Genomic DNA, 18,030 nt, shown 5'->3' with positions numbered 1-18,030 from the left:
AGAAGTGCCATAGTAAGTCACTACAGTGAGTGATGGAATATGCCCATGCTAGTCCTGACGGGAAGGATTGGAGGCTGCTATTTATCAAGAAGGGGGCTGCCCCTTACCCGGTACCATTTTCATGGCTGCCAGGAAGTGCCTTCGGGCATTGGGCGTACGAAATTAGTCAATAAGACACCTATCCACTTTTACAGTGGGACTGGGAGATGCCAAGTCCTGGCCATAGATGGATGGCAGTCTTGGGCCTGCATAAGCGTACACTCTAGATGTAGAGGATACAGTTACTGTAAGTTTAACGTTGATATTGTGTCTATTGACAGGGGCCTGTTGGCAGATATGGCACGGCACCTCGGTCAGCTATAGAGCACATGAGCAACGGTTTAGGATGCACCTGGGCTCTGTCAGATGGCCTCCATCCAATGGGGTGGCAGACAAGGCATGCTGTGGTGGTGTCTCCTCCTGAAAGAAGTCATCGGCAGACACACTGTGGTGTTCTGGGTCAGCCATAGAGGACGCGAGCAGCTGCCGGTACACAGCTGGGTCTCGGTCCGTTAGCCTTCATCCAGTGGTTGGGGAAGCGCGGCTTGTGCTGGAGCGGCCTCCTGCTACTGTTTAGATCCAGTTGTGCCAGGGCCACTGAAGGTGCTGGTGTGCACGTGGGGCTGGGAACGACTTGGCCTTCTGAAGGGGAAGGCCCTAATCTTATAAACCAAGGCTTTTGAGTTTGGGGCCAGTGGTCTGGCACAGGGTTAGTATGGTCTCACATGCCTGAGACTCCAGTGGCGTGAGGTTGTAACGCCTGCTGTTTATATAGAACAATTGAAATGTTAATAGAGAAATTAGGCAGTTTCTTCAGGATCAACTGGGGTTTTTAATCCTTTATCCCGAGATCGTTACTTCCAGAGGGGATCTCTACAGGGCAGACGGACTCCACCTCTCTGATGCAGGGAATAGTATCTTCCTGAAGGATCTACGCGTGGGCCTGATGGAATTTTTTCCAGATCAGGTGGGGGTAGGGAGCCAAAGCTGAGGCTTGGCCCCCTCCTTTTGGTGGGGTTGTGCGGGAATTTTGGAAAGTCAGGATAGGGATGGTGAGCACCCTGGCACCTTTATGGTGATTGGCAATCCAGAGGTCCTGCTCCTCGGGAGCTATACAGCTTTCGTGCCAGGATATGGTTTGCCTTTGGGGAACTTCTTTTCTCATCTACTCAGCTATGCAGCCTGAGTGGAGATGACGCAGGTCGGTCTCTCCAAACACACAAGTGTAGTTGAAAAAGGGGCCGGGTCACCCGACCTGATTTCGGCCGAGTGGCTTGCCCTGTGGGGCAGGCTAGTTGCCTGAAGAAATAAGCTTGATTCCCACACGTTTGCACACAGATTTATGGAGGGGAGAATCTCCATGTGTAAATAAAGAGGCCCTATTTAATCCCAAACTCTGGCGTCTGTGTGTTTAATTCTGGGACTTCCTTCTCCGCTCACAAGAATCCCTCTAACAAAAGAGAAAGCCTCAAATATTATTCATTCAAAATATTCAATGCCTGTTTTCTCATGGCACTGGGCTGAATGCTGATTGATTTCTTGGAATGACATTCCTTGGAACCACATCCCCAAAGCTTAAGATGAAATGGGTAATACACTTAATAAATCAGTAGCCATTTCTGTGAACTATTAGTTCTGTGAACTATGCACTATTGCTGGTTGCAGCAATTATGGAGATGGCTTAATAGCTCATCATGACAACAGCCTGATCTGTTTTTGTCATGTATTTGTGTACACTATACACTGTTTATAAAATTAAATGATGTCACACAACCATAGGTGTGTGATGGGGGCAGTGTAAGAAGAGAGCAGATACAGACTTGCTATCTTCTCTCTCTGTGGTTCCATGCCAGAGCCTTGTCCTTTGTGTATTTTTCCCCCAATATGCTTTTAGGAATACAGAAACGGTATGGTCAATCTGAACAACATGTTTCTTTCACCAGTGTTAGAAATGAGGCCACTATGGGAGCAATGCCTTGGGAGAGACTAATTGTACATTTTGTCACTCTTTATGCTATAATTCTCATCAAGTACCATTTAGATGCCCTGAGCAATAGACCTTGAAATTCTTCTCTTGATCCATGTGGCTTTCCAGAAACTGCAACATAACAATATGTTTAAACCAGGGCAGATATGTTTAAAAAGCCCTGATCAATTGTCGGAACTAGAGCTGAATAGGAAGGGCTCCATCTGGTTCCCCATAACTTTCCATAGATTTGTAGGGAGTTGGGATAATGGTAAAAGCAGCAAATATTGAATCAGCAAGGCCCACTGCCTTTTCAAGACAGGTTGTGTAAATCAGAGCAATACTGTTGATATGGTATGTGCATTTAATGGGGAGCTACCACAATTAGGATGGTGTTGTTGGGGTTGATGCTGTTGTTGCTGCAGATACCTCACAGTGAACTCTGGGAACAGGAAGCTAAATGTGGCATCCGCCACCGACCTTCTACTCTTTATGCATATTCTAAGGCAGGGGACCTCATGATTGGTGGGACTGCTTCTCAGGTGATTGTATTCTTTGATCAATTTTCCTTCAGGGACTATCCAAATTCTTATAATGACTTTCCCATGTAAGTACCTGTACTATTTCTATTATACACATTTACCCTAGAAGTGTTGACTAATCAATGTATTTTACACTTCAATTCTCCACATGCCAGTGTAGAAGTAAGTCCCACTGAGTTTCGGTGAGACTTCTTTCCAGGTAAGTGTCCATAGACTTGCAGCCTTGATCAAAAATTAAAATACAACTCTAAAATGCATTTATTTTACATTAAGTATCACTTCACCCTTCTTTTTCTCAGATGCTTTCCCATTTATTTATTTTTATTCCCAGTTTCTCCACCTCACCACATTTATTTGTGACCTTTCCTCTCCACTTAATTCTATACTCTCTTTTCTTATTGCTTTCATGCACCTATGTTTTAAAAATCTTTTTCCAAATATCATCATCTGATTTACTTTCAAGAATTCCAAATTTCAGTATTATCATCTACAGCGTTATACCAAGATGTCGTCCTTTGAAACTAAACAAGCTAAATAACATCACGAAGAATGGCATCTTGGTATAATCTGTAGATGATAAGACTGTAATTTGGAATTATTGAGAGTAAATGAGATTATTTTTTTCATATATACACTCTTTAGTGCTGTATTCTATGAATGCATGTTTGCCCAACCTTCATTATAATACATCATTAATATGATCTCTGATGAAGCATAAGAACATAAAAAAGCCATGCTGGATCAGACCTCTGATGAAACATAAGAATATTAAAAGAGCCATCCTGGATCATTGTGTACCCAGAGTACTCAAGCAGCTGCCTGAAAGAAAGCCCACAAGCCAGACATGAGTGCAATAACATCTCCCCTCTTGCATCCCCCAGCAAATGGTATTTAAGGGTATACAACCTCTGATATGGGAGGTAATATATAGCCACCATGATTAGTAGCTATTGATAGCTCTATCCTGCATGAATTTGTCAAATGTACTTTTAAAGCCATCCATATGGATGCCCATCACTACAGTTCATACTTCCTAAATGTGCATGAATCCCAATATGGCAGGAGGTATTTTGGAGGAAGCCTGTGCAGTTTCTGTAATGGTAGAACTTCATAAGGCAAGTGATCTTGTTGTTTACTTATATCAGTCTTGTGTGATTATAAAAACATGTATACCTTTAAGCACTCCATTGAAACTTTAACGATGCTTTAACGATGCATGATATCATGTGCCTCAATTTAGAAAACGCTGGAGCAGCAGGGCAGCAAACAGTTTCGACACTTGTTGCATTTCCCTGTGACACGTCATTTCAATTTTGCTGCAGGATAGTGACAAAGAATTACCAGCATGTTCTGGCCTTGGCATTTGCTGTAAAAGAGATAAATGAAACTCCCCAGATTTTGCCCAATATTTCGTTGGGATTCAACATTATTGAGAGCTACTTTAGTTTGAAGAGGATCTATCACATTGCAATGGAATTTTTCTCCACACATCATAGAGTCGTCCCTAACTATAAATGTGGCATTCAGAATAACCTGATAGCAGTGATTGGTGGATTGGGCTCCGAAACGTCGTACTATTTTGCCACCATTTTGGATATATACAAGCTGCCACAGGTAAATTGCATTGATAGATGATGGAGTTTTTATAATTGTGACATAGCATTTTCCTTCCACTTGCTTTTTCAGGAATGTGTGATGATTTTGTGAGTCTTAGCAGCAGCTATGCCATTCCAGATTTCTATGACTTGGTCCTTGATGTCACCTGGTGATGCAGGTGTATGTGGGGTAACTTATCCCATTGATTTCAATTGGTGTACTATTAGTATGACTAACTTTGGATCCAATTCAAAGTTGACATGCCCATATATTCATCTTTACCTAGATTTCCCCCACCTCTACCTCCTCCTCTTTCTTCTGTAATTATTATGAAGGGGGTAGGAATGATCTTCTGAACCCCATTTTACAATCTTTTCCTGGTCACCCAACTGAATTCCTAATGTCCCTATTACTTCAGTCAATCACTGAGGAAGTGGCCAAGTTTTTGAACCTGGCCATTTCTACTAGATCCTCTATGATTACTTGTCCTTTTAATAGTTAAATGTGCACTTAGTCCTTTTGTATGTAACTTTTGCTGGAATGGTCTGTTGACTGCAAAAAAATGATGTATAACGATATTATACATTCTTAAGTTTCTATGTGTTGCAATGATCTGTGGATTGAACAATAAACATTTTGTATAATTATTATTACTATTTAATGTATGTCACTCATATCTGTTAAAAAAACCTAAATTGACATTGTTGATGCCTTATTTAAAAAATGATAAAATTGGGGGATGCAAACTCTATTAAGAATTAGCATTCATTCATTCAATTAGCAGCAATTTGCCTTATTTGCTGGGGGAAAAGTTACCTAACAATAGTCATTAAGTCATGAGCATTCAAGACAATTGTTGTTTTTTGTTTTTGTAGCAGTCTTAAAACACTTATCTTGTTATAGGTTAGGCATTTCTCTCAATACAACAGCAAAATTGCACAGACAGTTTCTGATCTCATTTGAAAAGCTATAATGAACTCGGCTAACTAACAAATAGCTCATTTTCAAGTTAATTCCATTTTGCTAGTTTAAAAGGAGCAGTTTGCTTCCATTTCAGAAATCGTGATAGGTTATTAGCTATTAGAAAGGTTTACAAGTTGGTAATGGCCCTCATCAGCTGACAACTGAAAATTTGAAGATGTGATATCTAGAAGTTCATCATTTCATTGAAAACTGGATATACTGGGGCGGAGGGAGGCATTTTCAATTCTGAAATTTATTTGTTAGTTGTTTTAATCTATCAGTCCTAATAATTCTAATAAACTACAACAAAACAACAACCTTCACTTGAAACTTCATTTAAAAAACACGAAGCAACTAACACACCCGCAAAAAATCAGATATTGAATAGGCTGAGCATTCTCATATACTAATTCCTCTGGGGATGGTTAAATAAACTGCAAGTGATCTGGTTCACAACAAACAACACATGGAGGGTTGTCACTCTTGCTTGTTTCAGAGCGGTTTGTCATGTTGTCCGAAAATACCACAATGGCTTAAATATGGGTTCTTCAAGCCACCATGACCACCCATAGCTTGTTGTTGGGTTGTTCAGGTTAGCTTGATTTTAGGGTGGCTTCTAACATGTGAAACCAGCAGCATGGGTTCTCCATGGCTTCTTTAAAATGGGTACAGTGATGCCTAGCAAGAGTGGGGAAATGCCCAAATGGCCCTCACAGTGGAGCATAAATTCTACAAGAATCTTCAGTTTAATAGGAATAATGAAAATTTAAAACAGAATGCACAGTATCTGTACAATATCTAGATGCATATCTCTAGATTTCAAATTCACTGATGAAACACCTGTCTGTCTTCTTTCCCCCCTTGTAGTTCAGCTGTGGTGATTTTGCCCCAATGCTGAGGAGTCAATCTCATTTCCTTTCATTATACCAGATGGTTCCAAATAAAATCCAACAGTACAATGGGATTGTTCAGCTACTTCTGCATTTCAGATGGACGTGGGTGGGTCTAATGACCATGGATGATGAAAGTGGAGAACTTTTTCTGAAAAACATAGTACCAATATTATATCAAAATGGCATCTGTCCTGCTTTCACAGAGGAAATGCCTAGAATGACCTTTTTTGACAATTTCTTAACTGTCCAAACAAGCATTAACCGAATATTTGGAGAAGTTATGGATAGTAATGCCAATGTTATAATTGTCCATGGAGGTACCGACACTATGCTGAATTTGCGAATGTTGCTCCATCATGGAGAAAATGACTATGAGAAAGTGATTTATAAAGTTTGGATTTTAGAAGCCCAGCTGGATTTTGTAGCATTGTCCATGCATAAAGACTGGGGTTTAGAAACCTTCCATGGTGCTTTAGCCTTCACAATACATTCACAGGAGGTACCAGGATTCCACAATTTTCTCCAGAGCTTAAGGCCTCATTCGGCCAAGGGAGATGGCTTCATCCAAACATTCTGGGAGCAAGCATTTGACTGTTCATTTGCAGATTCTAGTTTTAATGAGGATGGTGTGAAAACCTGCACTGGGGAAGAGAAGCTGGAGAGCCTTCCTGGGCCTTTCTTTGAAATGAACATGACTGGCCATAGCTACAGCATCTACAATGCTGTATATGCTTTGGCAAATTCTGCACGTGCCATGTACTCATCCAGATCCAGCATAACGGCAGCCAGAGGAAGAGTAGAGAATAAGAATATACAGCCATGGCAGGTAATGTCTCTTGAGGCATTCTGCTCAATTGCAATAAATAAGAGCACAGGATCCTAGTGCATCTGGAATATGTGCCATACATTACAAAATCTTAGTAGCACATCAACCTTTCCACATCATCCCTCAATACCATGACACCTAATTGTGTAGATTCAATTTAGTATGTGTACTGTCAAATTTCCCCTTCCTATTTCTATATGCCAAACCGAAAGAGATATCATCATCATGATCATCTTAATTTTGTTATTCTGGGGGGGAAACCACCTTATTTAACAAGTCACATTTTTCTAGGGCAAAACAATATTTGCCCATCAAAGAGAGCTTTTTCCAAATTCATCTAATAGTGCCATTGTGGAATTGTTTCTTTATTTCCATTTTTTTCCTTCCACGTAGCTCCATCCTGTTTTGAGGAACTTCTCATTTAACAACAGTGCTGGAGAAACAGTCCTTTTGAATGAGAATGGGGAATTTACCCTGGGATTTGATATTACCAATGTGATTACTTTCCCCAATAATTCCTTTGTCAGGGTGAAAGTTGGAAGGATGAACCCTTGGGCTCTTCCAGGCAAAACATTCACCACTGATGACAATGCCATTATATGGCCAAGACGATTTAACCAGGTAGGATTTTACTTCAAGCATTAGCTTCTATGAGGTAACAGGGGAAATATATACCCACTGTGTGTTCCTTTATTATGTCTGTACTGTCTTTACACCAGCATATTTATCTTTGTCCATTGACAGCAAAATCCTGTGAAGGTGTAATTGCCGGTGTAGACAATTGAGCTTACTCTTAGATATCTCTGCTTTGATTTGTAGTCTCAAGCACAGGGATTTCACTGCAAACATCTAGAGATGGAATGAGAAGTCTATTTAGACATTATGGGTATGAATCAATCTGATTTCAATGTTTTATTTATTTTTATTTGTGACATTTATATATCACTGAATATAATAAAATATCCCAGTGGTTCATAATATTAAAATACAATATTAGAAACACAATATTGTAGTACAGTATTAAAATACAACATTAGAAACACTTCCAACTACAGTAAATAGATCAAGGAGCAGTAAAATGCTGTGGTATAGGTAATTTACTTACAGCCCAGTGAAATCCTGGTTGAACGAGTGTGCTTTCAGGAGGTGTTTAACAGATGACACATTTTCTGCCTCCTGAACTACATGAGAGGGGTGTAGTTGCTGCTGCAGAGAAGACGGGCTGTCTGGGTACTTCATGGCAAAAATCCATTCATTTTAGAATTACCAGGAAGGCCTCCTCTGCTGATCTTAAGGGTTGGTCTGATAGTAGTGGGTTATTTCAATTGATTGTTCACAATCAGATTGCTGATCTTAAAGGTTGCCTGCAGTATACACCATCAGAAAAAAATTCTTGAATTTAATATGGAAAGGAAAGCAGTGGAGCGCCAGGTCCTCTAAAGTCCAACACGTTTCACTGAAGACTTCAACATTCCTTTATAGACTTGGGCCAGATCTACACCTTGTATCAAATCATTAAAAATGTGGAATAAAAAGCAGGAAATAACACGATGAAAGCAGTATATTGAATGTGGATTGTGTCCTAACAGTTATCAGTGCACTTCAATACTGGTATAAAGCAGTAGTGTCAATCTAACCTTGCATTAGAGAAAGAGAGAGATAAATATACAAACACATCATTTGAATAATCCAGGCAGAGTGCTCAAATCAGAGCCTTTTTTTCTAGGATTGTAATATTACAGATTGTAATATTAATCATAGTAAAGTTAATATTAAGGGTGAGTTAGATAAATCACATTCTGCAGTTTAAATGAGAAGTCAGTTCTATGGCTTATAATGAAAAAAAAATGGCTCAGCAAACTAATCTGAAACTTATTTATTATTTCTGGTCTAAGAATTGTATCAAAGGATATGCCTCAGTCCTACTCAGAGTAGTCATAGAATCATAGAATAGTAGAGTTGGAAACGGCCAATAAGGCCATCGAGTCCAACCCCCTGCTTAATGCAAGAATCCACCTTTAAAGCATACCTGACAATTGACAGACTTCAATGCCTCTAGTGTGGGACACCCCACTACCTCCCTAGATAACTGGTTCCATTGTCATACTGCTCTGACAGTATGGAAGTTTTTCCTGCTTTCCAGCCAGAATCTGGCTTCCTGTAATTTGAGGCCATTATTCCATGTCCTGCACTCCAGGATGATCGAGACAGATCCTGGCCCTCCTCTGTGTGACAACCTTTCAAGTATTTAAAGAGTGCTATCATGTCTCCCCTCAGTCTTCTTTTCTCAAGGCTAAATATGCCCAGTTCTTTCAGTCTCTCCTCACAGGGCTTTGTTTCCAGTCCCTTGATCATCCGCATTGCCCTCATCCGAAACTCCTCCAGCTTGTCTGCATCCTTCTTGAAATGTGGTGCCCAGAACTGGACACAGTACTCAAGATGAGGCCTAACCAATGCCAAATAGAGGCGAAACTTGCATAACTTGGAAATGATATTTCTATTAATGCAGCTCCAAATAGCATTTGCTTTTTTTGTAGCCACGTCACACTGTTGGCTCATATTCAGCTTGTGATCTACAACAAATCCAAGATCTTTCTCGCTTGTACTACTGCTGAGCCAAGTATCCCCTATCTTGTAACTGTGTATTTGGTTTCTTTTCCTAGGTGTAGAACTTGGCATTTATCCCTATTAAATTTCATTCTGTTGTTTTCAGCCCAGAGCTCCAGCCTATCAGGATCACTTTGAAATTTTATTCCTTGCCCCATTTATTTTAATCCAGATGCTCTTAGAGGGGTTAGTTATCTTACTCGTCCTCAGGTGGAAAATATTGACCAACTCTTGAATACAGAGATATTGCTGTACGAATGCTGATATATGGCCAGATCTACACCAAGCAAAATATAACACTTTGAAAGCAGTTTGAAAATGGTATAGAATCATAGAATCATAGAATAGTAGTTGGAAGGGGCTTATAAGGCCATCAAGTCCAACCCCCTGCTCAATGCAGAAATCCACCCTAAAGCATACCTGACAGATGGTTGTCCATGGAATGATGGTCCCCAACAGTTGTCAGTTCAATACCATTATAAAGCAGTAGTATAGATCCTGCCATACAGTGGCAATAGCAAGTTTAGTTTCAATTAAACCAAATATCATTGACATATATTTCCCCATACTTAATTCTTGCTATTTCTTGAAAAGGTGGTGCCCATTTCTCTCTGTAATGACAACTGCCATCCTGGGTATCAGAAGAAAAAGAAGGAAGGGGAGCCATTTTGCTGCTATGATTGTGCTCAATGTGCAAAAGGGAAGGTTTCTCATCAGACAGGTAGAGTACACACTGCATTGAATAATCAAACATATTGAACTTTAGAGTATGTCACCAAGAAAGATCAAAGGTAATAATGAAATCCCTACTTGATAAAGTGGTTGGCAATAGCTGTCATAGGCCTTAGCTAGACCTAAGGTTTATCCTGGGATCATCCTGGGGTCATCTCTGTTCATGTAAATGACACACAGGATACCCAGGGAGCAGGCAGGGATGAACCAGGGACAGTCACAGGATATACCTTAGGTCTAGCTAAAGCCATAGTTGGGCCATATTTCCTATTGTTACAGCAGTTCCTCTCCAAGTGGCATTAGTGGAAGCAATCTTGTGCATGAACAGTTAGTTTAAAATAGTAACAATATAGTCAATTAAATGCTCCATCTGGGAACTGTTCTTCCAGTTCTCATCCAAGCAATTTGAATCCAGACCTTGGTACCCTCAAATCTAGGCTGAAGACATGCATCGACATGCCCAAGAGTAATCTAGACAGGCATTTTTTTAAAAAAGCTGCTTTATTTCTAATGACCAAAATTAAATTTAAAATTTAAAATTTAATTCAGTCCTTGGGCTGAAAAAGATTCTCTGCTTTAAAGAATATAAGCCTTGTGAAATACCTTGGCTGAAAAGCCCAAGGCAATTACCTGGGTTGAAATTCTGAACATTTCTACAAAAGGCTTTTAATCTGTTGTATCAGTTTCATCACAGAATTGAGCTCCAAGCACAAGGGAAAGAGCTTTTCCTTTCTTGCTTTTCCACTACATAACCTCTAGGTGGTATATTGGAAAAGTGCAATTACACAAGAGCTAAATGTGTTTTTTCTTGCTTTCTTTAAATAACATTGCTGAAACTGCTGTTAGAAACAAAAGCAAAACCTAGGGATGGGTGAACCCTCCCTCAGCTAGCTCGAGTGCTACTTGCCAGACACCCACACCTTACCTGACCCCGTTTCTTTTCATTAAAAGACCATTTCATAGAATCACAGAATAGCTGAGTTGGAAGGGGCCTACAAAGCCATTGAGTCCAACCCCCTGCTCAATGCAAGAATCCACCCTAAAGCATCCCTGACAGGTGGTTGTCCAGCTGCCTCTTGCAAGTAAAGGTTGTAAAGGTCAAGTACAGTGTTTAATAACCTTAGTAGTATTCTGCCCTATCCCATATGTGCATCCACTGCAATCCTGCTGGTAGAAACACAAGCAGAAGGGCCTTCGAACATGGCTTACATGGACTAGCAGGCTAATGTAGAAGAAGAAGGTATCCTTTTCTCAGATCACTGAAGACCTTAAAGTTCAAACCCAGATGAGGAATTTCAGAAATGGTGGAGTTGGTGACCAGCCCTGGCTGATAAAACACAGAGTTCACCAATCCAAGACACGGAAGTGAACAAAGCCAGATATAAAGATGTGGTCCAAACATATTCATTTATTTGGTTTGTTCATTTCATTCAGCCCAAAGCTGATCTAGGACACAGTGAAGCTTTATTTTTTGTTTATCCTTAGATCTGAGAGAACTCAAGTACTCCAAAACATCTATCAAACGCACTTGGGAATAGCAGTGACAGAAATCCTTGAGACAATGGCATGGTTCAGACAAAATGCTAAACCATGCTGCTTAACCACCAAATGGTTAAGGGAATGAATTAAGGTTAATGCATTCCCATAATGCAGCATTTGAAATTAGGGCTGTGCACAAACCCCTGATCCGCTTCGGATCCCGATCCACAACTTTTGGATCGGGTCCGCTCCACGCCGATCCGCCAGTGGTCCACTTCACTTCACTGCAGAGCTCCGGATCTGAATCGGAGCTCCGCAGCACCAGTGGCGCCGGCAGCGGCACCAGGTAAGGCCCCCTCCCTCCTCCCCCTTACCTGCATCAGTCCGCAGTCCCGGCAGCTGTTTCAACTGAGCCCGAGGACTCAAACAGGAAGACCAGGCTGCAGCTGCGGCCTGGTCTTCTGGTTTGAGTCCTCAGGCTCAGTTGAAGCCGCTGCCGGACCGCAGACGGACCAGGTAAGACCCTCCTCCCACTCACCCCTTACCTGGCTTTGCCACCGTCGCCACACGGGTGTTGGCAGTGGCAGGGCCAGGTAAACCCCCTCTAACGCACACCACTTACCTGGTCCGTCACGGCCCATCAACAGCTTCACTAGAGCCCACAGCTCAACCCGGAACTGTAGGCCCCACTTGGGGCCTACACTTCCAGGTTGACCCGTGGGCTCTAGTGAAGCCGGCGATGGGCCGCGATGGACAAGGTAAGACCCCCTCCCCCCTGCCCCCTTACCTGGCTCTGCCGCTGTTGCTGCACAGGCGGCGGCAGCGCCAGGTAATGCCCCCTTACCTTTTTTGCGGAGCTCTGGATCGAGGCGAAGGATCCGCACATCTCGATCTGCTCCGCGATGCTCCACGGCCCGCCCAATCCTCTTCTCTGCCTTAAGGGGAGGCGAAGCGTCCCGATCTGCTTCTGCTTCTCTGTTCCGAAGAGAAGCGGAGCACAGCCCTATTTGAAATATCTAGAGGGCTTTCTCTGAAAATGCATCTCATCTCTTCTCAGATATGGATTCCTGCACCACCTGCAAAGAAGACCACTATCCAAACAAGGAGCAAGATCTGTGCATTCCCAAAAGAATAACGTTCTTGACTTATGTGGAACCTTTGGGAATGAGTTCAGCAATGTCTGCACTTTTATTTTCTTTGATCACTGCTTTGGTATTAAGAACATTTACGAAGCACCACAACACTCCCATTGTCAAAGCCAACAACCGGGACCTGACCTACACTCTCCTCATCTCCCTCCAGCTCTGCTTCCTTTGCGTGTTGCTATTCATTGGACGTCCTCAAAAGGTGACCTGTTTCCTCCGACAAACTGCTTTCAGCATCATCTTCTCGGTGGCTGTTTCCTGTGTGCTGGCAAAAACCATCACAGTGGTTCTGGCTTTCATGGCCACTAGGCCAGGAAGCAGCATGAGGAAATGGGTGGGGAAAAGACTGACCAGCCCCATAGTCCTCCTCTGCTCTCATATTCAAGCAAGCATTTGTGCTGTGTGGTTTGCAACCTCTCCCCCTTTCCCAGACGTTGACATGACCTCAGTGGCTGAAGAAATTGTACTAGAATGTAATGAGGGATCTGTAACTATGTTTTACTGTGTTCTTGGCTATATGGGCTTCCTGGCATTTGTGAGCTTCACTGTAGCTTTCACTGCCAGGAAACTTCCAGACAGTTTCAATGAAGCCAGATTTATCACTTTCAGCATGCTGGTGTTTTGCACTGTCTGGTTGTCCTTTGTTCCAACGTACCAGAGTACCAAAGGGAAATACACGGTAGCTGTGGAAATCTTTTCCATCTTAGCCTCCAGTGCTGGGCTGTTGGGTTGCATCTTCTTCCCTAAATGCTATATTATTATTCTGAGGCCAGATCTGAATAAAAGAGAGAATCTCATGAAGAGAAATGCATAACAAAATGTAATTGTTCTTTCCTAATGTTCATCTATGTGTGTGGACACTCTGTAACTCAATTTCCAGAGTAGCCTTCCAGCATGGCTTCGATTCACACACACACACAAAGAGAGAGAGAGAGAGAGAGAGAGATGCAAGCCATGGGTTTGGGGGAGAAAGTAACACCATATTTGAATATGACATTGTTCTGAGCTTATATAGGGCTTCCCAATTCAACACCATCTCAATCTGTCTAACTCTTACTCTGTCTGAAAAAGCTCCTCATCTGTAAAGAAGTGCCTCAATGTGCTCACTGCTCCTATTTGTAAGCTATTTCCAATCATTTAACAGCTTGCAAAATGTTGAATAACACCTAAATGTGGTAGAAATCCCTGACCTCCTCCTCCTTCTACCAACACCATCTACCAGCACCATTACACACACACACACACACACACACACACACATAATGCACAGAGAGATTTTCCTATGATCTATACATTTGTAAGATGTAGGAGGCTAAGACACAAGATATTAATTCGTTGCATTTAAAGATAACAACCAGCAGGGACAGAAATCACCTCTACATTTACAAATCCCAAAATTAATGAAAGTTTAAAATTTCCTTTTTATTTGTTTTTTACATATTTGATTGTCTTGAATCCAGATATATTATTTAAGTGTGAACGTTGTAGTCATATTCAGGATTGGGGGGAAATCTACACGTAGTACTGAAGGCGCTTGAGTGCGCCTCCGGTGCGCCATCAAAACGATGGTGTAGACGGCCAAAGAAGAGACGGAGGAAGAGACGGAGCAGGAGGGGGCTGGGGAACGGGCCGCGTTCTTGCTGCTGCCGCCGCCGCCGCCTCCCCGCAGGCCTCCTGCTGCCGGCGAAAGAGCCACCCGGGGCAGAGAGATCAGCTTCCGCTTCCGCCGAGCTCTCCGACCTGGGTGGCTCTTACCCCGGCAGCAGGACGCCGGCGGGGAGGCGGAGGCGCCGGCAGCGGCAAGGTTCCCCAGCCTCCTCCTCCTCCGTCTCTTCTTTCGCCGTCTACACCATTGTTTTGATGGCTCACTGGAGGCGCACGCAAGCGCCTTCAGTACTACGTGTAGATTCCCTCCCATTCTCAGCATCATCTATAATGGCACAACATTCCAAATAATTTATTAATTCTCTTACGGGATCATTTGGAAAATTGGAACTCATAATCTCTTAAATAAGCAAAACACTAAGAGCCAAAAATGTTTATTTTGTCACAACTCCAAAATATATACATATCATTTACATGGGACTAGAGAACTCATGGGGAGGGGGGCTTGCCCTGTGAGTTCACTTAGCTCTCCTTGGCTGGCCCTGTCCTGGGAAGACAGGCCTGGATGAGCCCTTAGTGATGTGCACTTTCCAGGGTTTCCAGAAAGTGCACAATTCCCCTGGCATGTCATTAGTGGGGCTGGGGGGAATTGTGCACTTCCCAGAGGTCCCAGAAAACACACTTTGCCTTCCCCCCATCCATGCCAACCATGGCCTTAAAGGCCCTCTTAAAACCTTGCATTGTGAGGGCCTTAAAGATGCTAATTGGTGTGGGGAGGGAGGCAAAGCCTTGGGAAAACCACATTGCACCCCCCCACACACCAATGGGTGCCTTAAAGGCATGGTGGGGGGAGAGAAATGCATTTTCCCCAAGGCTGGGGAAATATGCAATTTCACCAGCCTTGGGGTGAAATTGGGGTGCTTATTTCCCCCCACTGTTTTAATGGAAAGGAAAAAGGGGTGGAACAGTAGTGTTGGGGAGAAAATCCACTGAGTGTGTCTGTCTGGGGCCATGAAGGCCAGGTGCAGGAGTGTCCACTGCCTTCACGGGCCCAGGCAAATTTTCACAACAACGCTACAAGTACAACCAGGACTTCTATACACCAGTCAAGGTGGCACAGCCACAAGGTCCCAGTTCATTCATGTTCAAGGCTCAGTTTACCATCTCATTGGCACTTTACACTCAGGTGAGAGTCCAAGCTACTGCCAGCTGTACATTTTTGACACCAATGAGGACACAGCTTGCCTTGTGAGAGCAGAGAGCAGAACACTGGACCACACCTTGCTGGAGTCATTGAAATCCTTGAGCATGAGAGTGCTGTCGTACTTGCTGCTAGATGTGCACCAAATGTACTTATCATGTGTTTCTATCACAAGCGTGGAGTGATGAACACTATGGCTTGCTCTGGATGCTATAACATTTCCCATGTCTTGGAAATTGATACTGAGGCCTCATCTACACCAAGCGGATATTGCACTATGAAAGCAGTATGAAAGTGGTATATAAAAGGCAGGAGCCACACCAAGCAGGACATAGTCATATGAAAGCGATATGTGGTATGTGTCAATGGGCCCCAACAGTTGTCAGTGTACTTCAGTACCACTTTAAAGAAGTAGCGTGGCTCCTGCCTTTTATATACCACCTTCATACCGCTTTCAAAGTGAAATATCCTGCTTGGTGTAGATTAGGCCTCTGTTTGTTATCTTAGATGGTTTTCATTTGGCTGATCGTTGCCTGATAGTATACCCTAAATGTGGACAATGCCAAAGATCTCCTATGTGGAAAGTCATGGTGACCCTTTGGTTTACCCTTTGCTGGTGAGGCTGGATTGGTTCCTGACATGTTGCAGCCAGGCAAACAAAGTTGACATCTATGTGCCTACAACTGTCTTCTGCTATGGACAATTCAATACACACACATGCACACGATACTGCATAGACACCATACATATTATCATACATAGTCCAAAAATTGAATGTGCAAAATTTAAATCAATTTCAAAACTAAAAACAATTTCAATAAACAATTCCAATAGTCTTGAAGGGCAGCCCAGTGTTGTGTACATTGCAGTAATCTAACTTGGATATTACCAGGGCATGGGTTACTGAAACCAAGCTATCCATTTCCAGATAGGGGCATAGTTGGGCCACCACCTGAAGCTGGAAAAAGGAATTCTGTGACACTAAAGCCCCTGAGCCTCAAATGATAGAGATGGGTCCAGGGGAACCCCAAAGCTATGAAACCATGACTTCAAGGAGAGTGCAACTCTGTCTTTCTTCAGTCTCATCCGGAGAACCATGCGCTAACAGCATCTCAGTCTTGTTTGGATTATGCTTCAGTTTCTTAGCTCTCATCTAGTCCACTGTCAGGCACTGATTTAGCACAAGCACAGCCTCATCTGATGAGGATGGTGGGGGAAGAATGAGAATAAAATAGACCTGTATGTAATCAATGCACTGATGACAGTGTACTCCAAAACTCCAGATGACCCCACTCAGCCCCTTCATGTAGATGTTAAATAACATGTGGGACAAAAATGACCCATGTGGAAACCCAAATGACCCTTGTGGAGCCACCCAACCAAGTAGGAGTAGAACCACTGTGATGTAATACTACCCAACTTCCCAGAAGGATACCATAGTTGATGGTATCAAAAGCTGGTGAGAGATCCAGTAATATCAACAAGGTCACACTCCCCCTGTCTTTCTCCTGACATTGGTCAATCTACATGCCAACCATTTATAATTTACATAAACTTGCAAGGAGGCAGAATCATATACGTTGGGGAGAGGGCAAGTTTGCCATCAGTGTAATTATAAATTTCCTTTTCAAAAACAAATGAAATTTATTGGTAAAAAATCCCAGCCACTTTAAGACTAGAGTTGAGGTTATCTTACGTTGGCCCAAGCTCCACAAGACTAGGACATTTGAAGTGAAGGCTGATGTTTTAAGTGATGTACCTTATGATCAGTGAAGATGTTGTACAATATCGGAAATTGTGCTTGTTTACTCTCCATACACTGGCACATTTCTATTTATTTATTTATTTATTTATTTATTTATTTATGTAGCACCAACAATGTACTTGGCGCTGTACAGAATATACAAATAAAACAGCAATACCCTGCCAAGAGGCTTACAGTCTAAAATCATATTAAAAGATATGAAGGGGGTAAGGGGTTACACAAAACAGAAATAAAGGAATGATCATAGCAATGAGAACAGTAAATCAAGCTAAAATACCCAAAGCTATGGAAAACAGAAGAGTTTTCAAACAATGAGTTTTTGTCAGCAAATGTGATTTCTTGGCTTGGTCATGTCTTGCCTAATGAAGTGTCTAGCCTTACTGCTAGAAGAAGGCTCTTTCGCACCCTTTAGCCTATCTTGCCAGCTACTGATGTAAGCAACAAATAGGGATGGGTCAGCTCACAGAAGAATCCCTCTTGCAAAACAGAAAACCTCAAATACTATTCATTCAAAATATTCAGTGCCTGTTTTCTCATGGCACTGGGCTGAATGCCGAATAATTCCTTGGAATGACATTCCTTGGAACCACATCCCCAAAGCTTCAGATGAAATGGGTAATACACCTAATCAATCAGTAGCCATTTCTGTGAACATGGATGCACTATTGCTG

At 42.4% G+C, this 18,030-nt stretch overlaps 1 pseudogene; it reads left to right on the top strand.

The window, feature by feature from the left end:
• The first annotated feature begins 2,394 nt into the window (after positions 1-2,394).
• On the top strand, positions 2,395-13,626 carry LOC134405528 (vomeronasal type-2 receptor 26-like; annotated as a pseudogene).
• The last annotated feature ends 4,404 nt before the right edge of the window (positions 13,627-18,030 follow it).

The sequence above is a fragment of the Elgaria multicarinata genome, chromosome 11 (assembly GCF_023053635.1).
Source record: "Elgaria multicarinata webbii isolate HBS135686 ecotype San Diego chromosome 11, rElgMul1.1.pri, whole genome shotgun sequence".
Lineage (NCBI taxonomy): Eukaryota > Metazoa > Chordata > Lepidosauria > Squamata > Anguidae > Elgaria > Elgaria multicarinata.
This window is presented reverse-complemented; position numbering and strand designations above follow the sequence as displayed.